Source organism: Hemibagrus wyckioides, linkage group LG23 (genome assembly GCF_019097595.1).
Source record: "Hemibagrus wyckioides isolate EC202008001 linkage group LG23, SWU_Hwy_1.0, whole genome shotgun sequence".
Classification (NCBI taxonomy): Eukaryota; Metazoa; Chordata; class Actinopteri; order Siluriformes; family Bagridae; genus Hemibagrus; species Hemibagrus wyckioides.
Window position 1 is genome coordinate 18991445 of NC_080732.1, and position 15983 is coordinate 19007427.

At 40.0% G+C, this 15983-nt stretch overlaps 1 long non-coding RNA gene across 3 annotated transcripts in view; it reads right to left on the bottom strand.

Annotated features, from left to right (window-relative positions):
• Positions 1-2755: 2755 nt before the first annotated feature.
• LOC131344098 (uncharacterized) overlaps positions 2756-15983 on the bottom strand; it is a 35469-nt gene continuing 22241 nt past the window's right edge. For all 3 annotated transcript variants that reach the window (XR_009203281.1, XR_009203282.1, XR_009203283.1), the window contains exon 9: positions 2756-2971. This is a non-coding gene — a long non-coding RNA (uncharacterized LOC131344098). The remainder of the gene's footprint in view (positions 2972-15983) is intronic.

Below are 15983 nucleotides of genomic sequence, written 5' to 3' on the forward strand. Positions count from 1 at the left end.
GATGATGGAGCAGGTTCAAGCTTTATATGCCGAAATACGCCGATGCTACGATACAAACGAGAGAACAATCTCATCACTTCATTTACACCAGGGTTCTGATCCATCCATCCATTTTCTACACCCACTTTATTCCTAATTAGGGTCACGGGGATCTGCTGGAGCCTATCCCAGCACGCATTGGGCAAAAGGCAGGGGTACACCCTGGACAGGTCACCAGTCCATCACAGGGCCACACATATAGACAGACAACCACACACTCACACTCACTCCTATGAGCAATTTAGAATTACCAATCAACCTAATGTACATGTTTTTAGACTGTGGGAGGAAACCAGAGTACCCGGAGTAAACCCACACAAGAACGGGAAGAACATGCAAACTCCACACTCCATGCCTGTTCGAACCTGGGTTTCGAACCCAGGACCTTCTTGCTGTGAGGCAACAGTGCTAACCGCTAAGTCACCATGCTGCCCAGTTTTGATTACAATATCTACAAGACATATGTCATACACATGTATAGTTAACTAGCTAACATGGTCTTGTTTTTTTAATACATATCAATGAAGCTAGCATCCCTTAGACATACTGAATAAATAGGAGACAGATTTAGATGAACCAATCTCAGAGTAATAATACAGGGAAGTCATGTGTCATCTTAAGTTGGAGAAAATTAAATATACATTCAGAGGGTCTACTGGGACTTTCATAGCTTTTGTTGAGGAAATGGAAGCAGACAACTTCGCAATATAAAAGGGGAACTTGTAGTATACACCGATCAGGCATAACATTATGACCACATAGAGGTGCCGTGAATAAGACTGAGTATCTCCTCATCATGGCACCTGTTAGTGGGTGGGATATATTAGGCAGCAGGTGAACATTTTGTCCTCAAAGTTGATGTTAGAAGCAGGAAAAATGGACAAGTGTAAGGATCTGAGCGAGTTTGACCAAAAGGACCAAATTGTGATGGCTAGACCACTGGATCAGAGCATCTCCAAAACTGCAGCTCTTGTGGGGTGTTCCCGGTCTGCAGTGGTCAGTATCTATCAAAAGTGTCCTTTAAGTCCTGTAAGCATCATTTGAGTCCTGTAAGTTGCAAGGTGGGGCCTCCATGGGCCCCAACTTGCAACTTAGAGGACTTAAAGGATCTGCTGCTAACATCTTGGTGCCAGATTCCACAGCACACCTTCGGAGCACACCTAGTGAAGTCCATGCCTCGACAGGTCAGGGCTGTTCTGCCTGATTGGCGTGTAATAAAAAACAAACAAACAAAAAAAAACTACATATATATATATATATATATATATATACAGCTTCAAATCCATTATTACAAAATGGCAGGAATTTGGAAGATCATCATCATCTAGAAGTTACAGACGAGGCGATGAGTCTGAGGTTTATTTGTAATTTGTATTGATTTTCCACTCGTTTTGAAATGATGGGCCATTTTGTGTAGCTGCATGACGTAAAATCAATTCTACTCAATGTGGATGAGCTCAGGGTGTGTGTGTGTGTGTGTGTACATATACGACAACAAGGCAATTATTTCTGGTAACTTCCTCATCCTCAGTCTGCCATTTGCAGTAAACCCTCGGCAACTCTCTGTCCGTAACCGTGACCCATCTCTCATTAATGTTCGTAGGAAGTCGTCCAAGGAGTGTCTAATTACTATCCTGCTGCTCCACCTACATCTACTTTGCTCCTAGTAAAAAAAATCATAATCTATGAGCCTTTAGCACTAAAAGCAACAGCAGACAACATTTTCTTCCCTAGAAGATCCTTCTAACAAAGACAAACTTGTGTAGAAAGAAGTCCAGCCTCAGACACAGCTAGCAGGACAGTGACCACATGTTACCTGGTTAGCTTTCAGACAGGATCTAAATACACACATTGACAACTGACTGGATAATAAACACACACACATTTCATGAGCTTTACCATCACGGCTGTTTTCACTTTTGTTGAGAAATCACAAATAACAAACCCCATATCCCGCAAACATCAGACATCCAGGCAATATATATATATGTATATATTGCTTTCTTTGCCTTGTATGGAGTTCTGTGGGCGTGGCTTAATGTAAATCTGAAGTTTATTCAGAGCTGATTGGTGTTTGAGATTCCACTATAGATGCTAACACACGGTGGCCGAGAAGCACAAAACATAACAAATCCCCCAAAACACAAGGAGAATTCAGATAGAGTGGAAAAGGTAGGTGTACCGTGTGAATGGAATTCTTCCCTCTGATTGGACGAGACATCTGTCACTCAGGATCTACAAGAAGTAGGAAATTGTGTATCTAACTTTATTTCTTGTACATGTGTGGAGTTCTGCCTTCACTTTAAACCATTTTTATTCAGTAGTGCATGCAGTAAATGTTTTAAAGAAAATAACAAACATATATATTTATATTTATAAGAAAACAGAATTCATTCAGCTCTACTGTGAGGAAGGACGTTCATATGGTGTGATGTTGGAGATACTGATAGTGTATCATGGAGTAAAGATTAGACTGCGATCTCTAAAAACAGGAATGTTTCAGAAGACCAAACTATTCCAGATTAAAGGAGGTAAGGAACGCTATAAGAGCAGAGCTGTGTTCATACACACACCAATCCACTTTCTACTGCTGCAGCTACTGCTGGACTTCCTGTAGATCCTGAGTGACCGATGTCTCGTCCAATCAGAGGGAAGAATTCCATTCGCAACGCTAGACCTAGCTTTTCCGCTTTGTCTGAATCGTCCTTGTGTTTCCGGATTTGATGTTGTGTTCTGCACTTCTCGGCCACCGTATGAATGTTCTACCGTCTACCGTCTCTCAGTGGAGTTATTTGTCCTCAGTGTGTCGGTATATCTCACACGTCATGCCTCCTGGTCAGCATGTTGCTCTGGATCATGTCTCAGGATCTTCCACACGTCCAGCTTTCCCGCCTGAGTGAAGACTGTAGAACTTCTCCCACTTCCTGACTTCCTGTAAATCAAAATTGAGCAAAACATTTGGCAGTGAAACCCAGAAACTGGAGCTGAGAAAATCACTCCCAGTTCTCACCTGCCTTTCATATATATATAAATATATATATATATATATATATATATATATATGCATTTAATTACCAGTCAGGTCTGAGCTCAGAGCCGAACTGGTTTATTGTGGACCATCTGGTTTATGATTATGACACCATAAAAAGATGAATCACAGGCTGTATGTGAAAAAAGTACGATGGACATAAAAAGTTTACAGACTTCTGCTGTTAACAGAGCGGGTGAAATCATTAGAGCCGGATAAATCACTGCAGAAACCTTTGCAGAGGAAATAAAGTGAGGAATTTTTTAAGGGAAAAAATAAGAGAAATTTGTAAAAAAATAATAATAATAATAATAATAAAAAAATAAAAAAATAAAAAAATAAAAAGCTGCATTTTAACCCTGATTCTAAATCAGCTGTCTGTGATTCTCTTGTGTTTAGAATGAATCATTTGTGTCATTATTATTAACAGCTTTCCACAGCCAGTGTGTTCATAAAGCGTTAATAAATCATGTCCGGTATTAAAAATATTAAGGATGTTAATGAGCACTGATCTGCAAACCTTCTGGTGAAACTTCAATATGAACTAAACCTTGAATACCCTTACTTACAGAAAAATATAATATTTAAAATAACCACTTTTATAAACAACACACACATACACACACGTATACACATATACACACACATATACACACAGACACACAGACTCACACATACACACACATATACACACAAATACACACATACACACATATACACACACATATACACACATACACATACACACACATATACACACATACACACACATAGACACACATACACACACATATACACACATATACACACATACACACACATATACACACATACACACACATAGACACACATACACACACATATACACACAGACTCACACATACACACACATATACACACACATATACACACATACACACACATATACACACATACACACACAGACACACATACACACACATATACACACAGACTCACACATACACACACATATACACACATACACACACATATACACACATACACACACATACACACATACACACACATATACACACAGACTCACACATACACACACATATACACACATATACACACAGACTCACACATACACACATAGACACACAGACTCACACATACACACACATATACACACATATACACACAGACTCACACATACACACATAGACACACATAGACACACAGACTCACATACACACACATACACACACATATACACACATAGACACACAGACTCACATACACACACATACACACACATATACACACAGACTCACACATACACACACATATACACACAGACTCACACATACACACACATACACACATATACACACAGACTCACACATACACACACATATACACACATACACACACATACACACACATACACACAGATTCACACATACACACACATATACACACATACACACATACACACACATATACACATATAGACACACACATACACACACATACACACACATATACACATATAGACACACATAGACACACAGACTCACACATACACACACATAGACACACATAGACACACATACACACACATACACACAGATTCACACATACACACACATATACACACATACACACACATACACACACATATACACACAGACTCACATACACACACATATACACACATATACACACATACACACACATATACACACAGACTCACACATAGACACACATACACACACATAGACACACATACACACACATATACACACAGCCTCACACATACACACACATAGACACACATACACACACATACACATACACACACATATACACACATACACACACATAGACACACATACACAGACTCACACATATACACATACATATACACACATACACACACATACACACACATAGACACACAGACTCACACATAGACACATATACACACACATAGACACACATACACACACATATACACACAGACTCACACATACACACACATACACACACATATACACACAGACTCACACATACACACACATACACACATATACACACAGACTCACACATACACACACATATACACACATACTCACACATACACACACATATACACACAGACTCACACATACACACACACACATATACACACATACACACTCATACACACACATATACACACAGACTCACACATATACACACATATACACACAGACTCACATACACACACATATACACACATAGACACACATACACACATATACACATATAGACACACACATACACACACATATACACACAGACTCACACATAGACACACATACACACACATATACACATATAGACACACACATACACACACATACACACACATATACACACAGACTCACACATACACACATATACACATATAGACACACAGACTCACACATACACACACATATACACACAGACTCACACATACACACACATACACACACATAGACACACAGACTCACACATAGACACATATACACACACATAGACACACATACACACACATATACACACAGACTCACACATACACACACATACACACACATATACACACAGACTCACAAATACACACACATACACACATATACACACAGACTCACACATACACACACATATACACACATACACACACATACACATATACACACAGACTCACATACACACACATACACACAGACACACAGACTCAAACATAGACACACATACACACACATATACACACATACACACACATACACACACATATACACACATACACACACATATACACACAGACTCACACATACACACACATATACATACATATACACACATACATACATATATACACACATACATATACACACATACACACATACACACACATACACACATATATACACACATAGACGCACATACATATACACACATACACACACATACACACACATACACACGTACACACATATACACACATATACACACAGACTCACACATACACACACATATACACACATAAACATACATATACACACAGACACACAGACTCACACATACACACACATATACACACATACACACACATATACACACATACACACACATATACACACATACATATACACACAGACACACAGACTCACACATATACACACATATACACACAGACTCACATACACACACATATACACACAGACACACATACACACATATACACACATACACATACATATACACACATATACACACAGACTCACACATACACACACATATACACACATATACACACAGACTCACACATACACACACATATACACACATATACACACAGACTCACACATATACACACATATACACACATACACACACATATACACACATACACACACATAGACACATATACACACACATATACACACATACACACACATATACACACATATACACACAGACTCACACATATACACACATACACACACATACACACACATATACACACATACACACACATAGACACACATACACACACATACACACACATATACACACATACACACACATAGACACACATACACACACATAGACACACATACACACACATACACACACATATACACACACATAGACACACATATACACACAGACACACATACACACATAGACACACATATACACACAGACTCACACATACACACACATACACACATATACACACAGACTCACACATACACACACATACACACACATATACACACAGACTCACACATACACACACATATACACACATACACACACATACACACACATATACACACAGACTCACACATAGACACACATACACACACATATACACACAGACTCACACATACACACACATATACACAGACTCACACATACACACACATATACACAGACTCACACATACACACACATATACACACAGACTCACACATACACACACATACACACATATACACACATACACACACATACACACAGCCTCACACATACACACACATATACACACATACACACACATACACATACACACACATATACACACATACACACACATACACACAGACTCACACATACACACACATATACACACAGACTCACACATACACACACATACACACATATACACACAGACTCACACATACACACATACACACACAGACTCACACATACACACATACACACACATATACACACAGACTCACACATACACACACATACACACACATATACACACAGACTCACACATACACACACATATACACACATAGACACACATACACACACATATACACACAGACTCACACATACACACACATATACACACATAGACACACATACACACACATATACACACAGACTCACACATACACACACACACACATATACACACAGACTCACACATACACACACATATACACACAGACTCACACATACACACACATACACACATAGACACACAGACTCAAACATAGACACACATACACACACATATACACATATAGACACACACATACACACACATACACACACATATACACATATAGACACACACATACAAACACATACACACACATATACACACAGACTCACACATACACACACATACACACATATACACATATAGACACACAGACTCACACATACACACACATATACACACAGACTCACACATACACACACATACACATATACACACAGACTCACATATACACACATACACACACATATACACACATACACACACATACACACACATATACACACATACACACACATATACACACATATACACACAGACTCACACATACACACACATATACATACATATACACACATACACACATATATACACACATAGACACACATACATATACACACATACACACACATACACACACATACACACATATATACACACATAGACGCACATACATATACACACATACACACACATACACACACATACACACGTACACACATATACACACAGACTCACACATACACACACATATACACACATACACATATATACACACATAGACGCACATACATATACACACAGACTCACACATACACACACATATACACACATATACACACAGACTCACACATACACACACATATACACACAGACTCACACATATACACACATATACACACATACACACACATATACACACATACACACACATAGACACATATACACACACATATACACACATATACACACATACACACACATATACACACATACACACATATACACACAGACTCACACATATACACACATACACACACATACACACACATACACACACATACACACACATATACACACATACACACACATAGACACACATACACACACATAGACACACATATACACACAGACTCACACATACACACATAGACACACATATACACACAGACTCACACATACACACACATACACACATATACACACAGACTCACACATACACACACATATACACACACATATACACACATATACACACAGACTCACACATACACACACATACACACACATATACACACAGACTCACACACAGACACACATACACACACATATACACACAGACTCACACATACATACACATATACACAGACTCACACATACACACACATATACACAGACTCACACATACACACACATATACACACAGACTCACACATACACACATACACACATATACACACATACACACACATACACACAGCCTCACACATACACACACATACACACATATACACACAGACTCACACATACACACACATACACACATATACACACAGACTCACACACACATACACATACACACACATATACACACATATACACACATACACACAGACTCACACATACACACACATACACACACATATACACACAGACTCACATATACACACAGACTCACACATATACACATACACACACATACACACACAGACTCACACATACACACATACACACACATATACACACAGACTCACACATACACACACATACACACATATACACACAGACTCACACATACACACACATATACACACAGACTCACACATACACACACATACACACATATACACACAGACTCACACATACACACACATACACACATATACACACATACACACACATATACACACAGCCTCACACATACACACATACACACACATATACACACAGACTCACACATACACACACATACACACACAGACTCACACATACACACATACACACACATACACACAGACTCACACATACACACACATACACACATATACACACAGACTCACACATACACACACATATACACACATATACACACAGACTCACACATACACACACATATACACACAGACTCACACATACACACACATATACACATATACACACATACACACACATACACACAGCCTCACACATACACACACATACACATACACACACATACACATACACACACATATACACACATACACACACATATACACACAGACTCACACATACACACACATACACACACATACACACATATACACACAGACTCACACATACACACACATATACACACATACACACACATACACACACAGACTCACACATACACACACATATACACACAGACTCACACATACACACACATATACACACACATACACATATACACACATACACACACATATATACACACAGACTCACACATACACACACATATACACACATACACACATATATACACACATATACACACAGACTCACACATATACACACATACACACACATACACACACAGACACACAGCCTCACACATACACACACACATACACACATATACACACATACACACACATATACACACATACACACAGACTCACACATATACACACACACACATATACACACATACACACACATATACACACAGCCTCACACATACACACACATATACACACATACACACACATATACACACATATACACACAGACTCACACATATACACACATACACACACATATACACACAGACTCACACATACACACACATACACACACATATACACACAGACTCACACATACACACACATACTCACACATACACACACATATACACACAGACTCACACATACACACACATACACACACATATACACACATACACACTCATACACACACATATACACACACACATATACACACATATACACACAGACTCACATACACACACATATACACACATACACACACATACACACACATATACACATATAGACACACACATACACAGACATACACACACATACACACACATATACACACAGACTCACACATACACACACATACACACATACACACACATACACACTCATACACACACATATACACACAGACTCACACATATACACACATATACACACAGACTCACATACACACACAGACTCACACATACACACACATATACACAGACACACAGACTCACACATAGACACACATACACACACATACACACATAGACTCACACATAAACACACATAGACACACACATACACACATAGACTCACACATATACACACAGACTCACACATACACACACATACACACAGACACAGACTCACACATACACACACATAGACACATACACACACATATACATACATACACACACATAGACACACATATACACACATACACATATACATGCATACACACACAGACTCACACACACACATATACACACAGACTCACACAAACACACACTTGGAGTGTCTGCTGATACTATAGAAACGATAACATATTAGAGGTTAATGGTAATTAATTAATTAATTAATTAATTAATTAATTAATTAATTAATTAATTAATTAATTAATTAATTAATTAATTAATTAATATAAACGTGTGATTTTCAGCTGCACTCCTTTGATTGACAACATCATCTGACCAATCAGATTTGAGAATTGAGTGATGCTGTGATTTAAAGCTCCTCCCCTCAGCTCCAGTCTGATCTCAGAGGTGAGAGTGATTAGTGAAAGATTCAAGATTCAAGATTCAAGATTCAAGAAGCTTTTATTGTCATTTCAACCACATATAGCTGGCGCAGTACATAGTGAAATGAAACAACGTTTCTCCAGGACCTGGTGCTACATAAACATACAACAACAAGTTCAATACTAAACAACAAACAACACCACAGAGCTAGGACAGAAGTTTGTCTTAGCCACGTAAAGTGCACAGTGTGCAGCTAGATGAACTGGACTGGACTAGAGGAACTGGACGTCCGAGCAAGACTTCATCTACGTCTTTACTGAATCTTACGCACGCTGGATCCCGAGAGCAAACAAGAGCAGTGACCAATGACATGGGAAAAGGTTCTTATCTCACATACTCTGTATCAATTACACCATGAGAGCAAACACACACACACACACACACACACATATACACACATACACATATACACATATACACAAACACATACACACACATATACACAAATCACATACACACACACACACATATACACAAATCACATACACACACATATACACACACACACATATACACATATACACAAACACATACACACACATATACACAAATCACATACACACACATATACACACACACAAATATACACATATACACACACACACATATACACAAATCACATTCACACACATATACACAAATCACATACACACACACATATATACACAAATCACATACACACACATACACACACACACATATACACATATACACAAACACATACACACACATACACATACACACACATATACACAAACACACACATACTTATGCACAGATCATATACACACACATACACTTATACACAAACACACACACATATACACAAATCACATACAAACACACACAGACACACACACATACACACATAATTACACAAAAATGATCAGTAATAAAATTCTGGATTCTGATTGATTCCACTTCTGTCACAAGTTCATATCAAAATGCTCATAATAATAAATTACTGTTTCCATAGTAACAGCTCTTTTACAGAGACGTGTCCGGCGGACTCTTCACTCATTCACAACCTGAGCAGTTTTTTTAAACTGTTTTTTTTTAGAAGGAGTCTCCGGTTTTACTTTTTTGTTTGTTACTTTGTTTGTTTATTTATTTGTAAAAAAAATTTTTGCTTGTTTATTTGTTTGTTACTTTTTTGTTTGTTTATTCATTTGTTCATTTTTGTTTGTTCATTTGTTTGTTATTTTTTTGTTTGTTTATTTGTTTGTTTTTTTACCATTTTCTTTGTTTTTTCATTTGTTCATTTTTTGTTTATTTGTTAATATTTTGTTTGTTAATTTTTTTGTTTGTTTATTTGTTTATTAATTTCTTGTTTGTTTATTCATTTGTTACATTTTTGTTTGTTTATTTGTTTGTTACTTTTTTGTTTGTTATTTGTTTGTTTGTCTATTTGTTTGTTACTTTTTTGTTTGTTTATTTGTTTTTTTTTTTACCATTTTCTTTGTTTTTTCATTTGTTCATTTTTTGTTTATTTGTTAATATTTTGTTTGTTAATTTTTTTGTTTGTTTATTTGTTTATTAATTTCTTGTTTGTTTATTCATTTGTTACATTTTTGTTTGTTTATTTGTTTGTTACTTTTTTGTTTGTTATTTGTTTGTTTGTCTATTTGTTTGTTACTTTTTGTTTGTTTATTTGTTTGTCAATACTTTTTCATCTCCTCCAGGTTTTCGTGATCTTTTGAAGATCTTGCGCATCTTGAGTTGGTATTAAGATGCAGCGACATCACAATAACACTTTCAGACAAATCTCTCTTCCACTTAGGTGTGTGTGAGATGAACACGGCTCTCAGAGAAGGTCGTTACACACGTGTGTGTGTGATGAACACGGCTCTCAGAGAAGGTCGTTACACACGTGTGTGAGATGAACACGGCTCTCAGAGAAGGTCGTTACACACGTGTGTGTGAGATGAACACGGCTCTCAGAGAAGGTCGTTACACACGTGTGTGTGAGATGAACACGGCTCTCAGAGAAGGTCGTTACACACGTGTGTGTGTGATGAACACGGCTCTCAGAGAAGGTCGTTACACACGTGTGTGAGATGAACACGGCTCTCAGAGAAGGTCGTTACACACGTGTGTGAGATGAACACGGCTCTCAGAGAAGGTCGTTACACACGTGTGTGTGTGATGAACACGGCTCTCAGAGAAGGTCGTTACACACGTGTGTGTGATGAACACGGCTCTCAGAGAAGGTCGTTACACACGTGTGTGAGATGAACACGGCTCTCAGAGAAGGTCGTTACACACGTGTGTGTGATGAACACGGCTCTCAGAGAAGGTCGTTACACACGTGTGTGTGAGATGAACACGGCTCTCAGAGAAGGTCGTTACACACGTGTGTGTGAGATGAACACGGCTCTCAGAGAAGGTCGTTACACACGTGTGTGTGAGATGAACACGGCTCTCAGAGAAGGTCGTTACACACGTGTGTGTGAGATGAACACGGCTCTCAGAGAAGGTCGTTACACACGTGTGTGTGAGATGAACACGGCTCTCAGAGAAGGTCGTTACACACGTGTGTGTGTGATGAACACGGCTCTCAGAGAAGGTCGTTACACACGTGTGTGAGATGAACACGGCTCTCAGAGAAGGTCGTTACACACGTGTGTGTGAGATGAACACGGCTCTCAGAGAAGGTCGTTACACACGTGTGTGTGAGATGAACACGGCTCTCAGAGAAGGTCGTTACACACGTGTGTGTGTGATGAACACGGCTCTCAGAGAAGGTCGTTACACACGTGTGTGTGAGATGAACACGGCTCTCAGAGAAGGTCGTTACACACGTGTGTGAGATGAACACGGCTCTCAGAGAAGGTCGTTACACACGTGTGTGTGTGATGAACACGGCTCTCAGAGAAGGTCGTTACACACGTGTGTGTGTGATGAACACGGCTCTCAGAGAAGGTCGTTACACACGTGTGTGTGAGATGAACACGGCTCTCAGAGAAGGTCGTTACACACGTGTGTGTGTGATGAACACGGCTCTCAGAGAAGGTCGTTACACACGTGTGTGTGTGATGAACACGGCTCTCAGAGAAGGTCGTTACACACGTGTGTGTGAGATGAACACGGCTCTCAGAGAAGGTCGTTACACACGTGTGTGTGAGATGAACACGGCTCTCAGAGAAGGTCGTTACACACGTGTGTGTGAGATGAACACGGCTCTCAGAGAAGGTCGTTACACACGTGTGTGTGAGATGAACACGGCTCTCAGAGAAGGTCGTTACACACGTGTGTGTGTGATGAACACGGCTCTCAGAGAAGGTCGTTACACACGTGTGTGTGAGATGAACACGGCTCTCAGAGAAGGTCGTTACACACGTGTGTGTGAGATGAACACGGCTCTCAGAGAAGGTCGTTACACACGTGTGTGTGTGATGAACACGGCTCTCAGAGAAGGTCGTTACACACGTGTGTGTGAGATGAACACGGCTCTCAGAGAAGGTCGTTACACACGTGTGTGTGAGATGAACACGGCTCTCAGAGAAGGTCGTTACACACGTGTGTGTGAGATGAACACGGCTCTCAGAGAAGGTCGTTACACACGTGTGTGTGAGATGAACACGGCTCTCAGAGAAGGTCGTTACACACGTGTGTGTGAGATGAACACGGCTCTCAGAGAAGGTCGTTACACACGTGTGTGTGTGATGAACACGGCTCTCAGAGAAGGTCGTTACACACGTGTGTGAGATGAACACGGCTCTCAGAGAAGGTCGTTACACACGTGTGTGAGATGAACACGGCTCTCAGAGAAGGTCGTTACACACGTGTGTGTGTGATGAACACGGCTCTCAGAGAAGGTCGTTACACACGTGTGTGTGATGAACACGGCTCTCAGAGAAGGTCGTTACACACGTGTGTGTGTGATGAACACGGCTCTCAGAGAAGGTCGTTACACACGTGTGTGAGATGAACACGGCTCTCAGACAAGGTCGTTACACACGTGTGTGTGTGATGAACACGGCTCTCAGAGAAGGTCGTTACACACGTGTGTGTGTGATGAACACGGCTCTCAGAGAAGGTCGTTACACACGTGTGTGTGTGATGAACACGGCTCTCAGAGAAGGTCGTTACACACGTGTGTGTGTGATGAACACGGCTCTCCGAGAAGGTCGTTACACACGTGTGTGTGAGATGAACACGGCTCTCAGAGAAGGTCGTTACACACGTGTGTGTGAGATGAACACGGCTCTCAGAGAAGGTCGTTACACACGTGTGTGTGAGATGAACACGGCTCTCAGAGAAGGTCGTTACACACGTGTGTGTGAGATGAACACGGCTCTCAGAGAAGGTCGTTACACACGTGTGTGAGATGAACACGGCTCTCAGACAAGGTCGTTACACACGTGTGTGTGTGATGAACACGGCTCTCAGAGAAGGTCGTTACACACGTGTGTGTGAGATGAACACGGCTCTCAGAGAAGGTCGTTACACACGTGTGTGTGAGATGAACACGGCTCTCAGAGAAGGTCGTTACACACGTGTGTGTGTGATGAACACGGCTCTCCGAGAAGGTCGTTACACACGTGTGTGTGAGATGAACACGGCTCTCAGAGAAGGTCGTTACACACGTGTGTGTGAGATGAACACGGCTCTCAGAGAAGGTCGTTACACACGTGTGTGTGAGATGAACACGGCTCTCAGAGAAGGTCGTTACACACGTGTGTGTGAGATGAACACGGCTCTCAGAGGAGGTCGTTACACACGTGTGTGAGATGAACACGGCTCTCAGAGAAGGTCGTTACACACGTGTGTGTGAGATGAACACGGCTCTCAGAGAAGGTCGT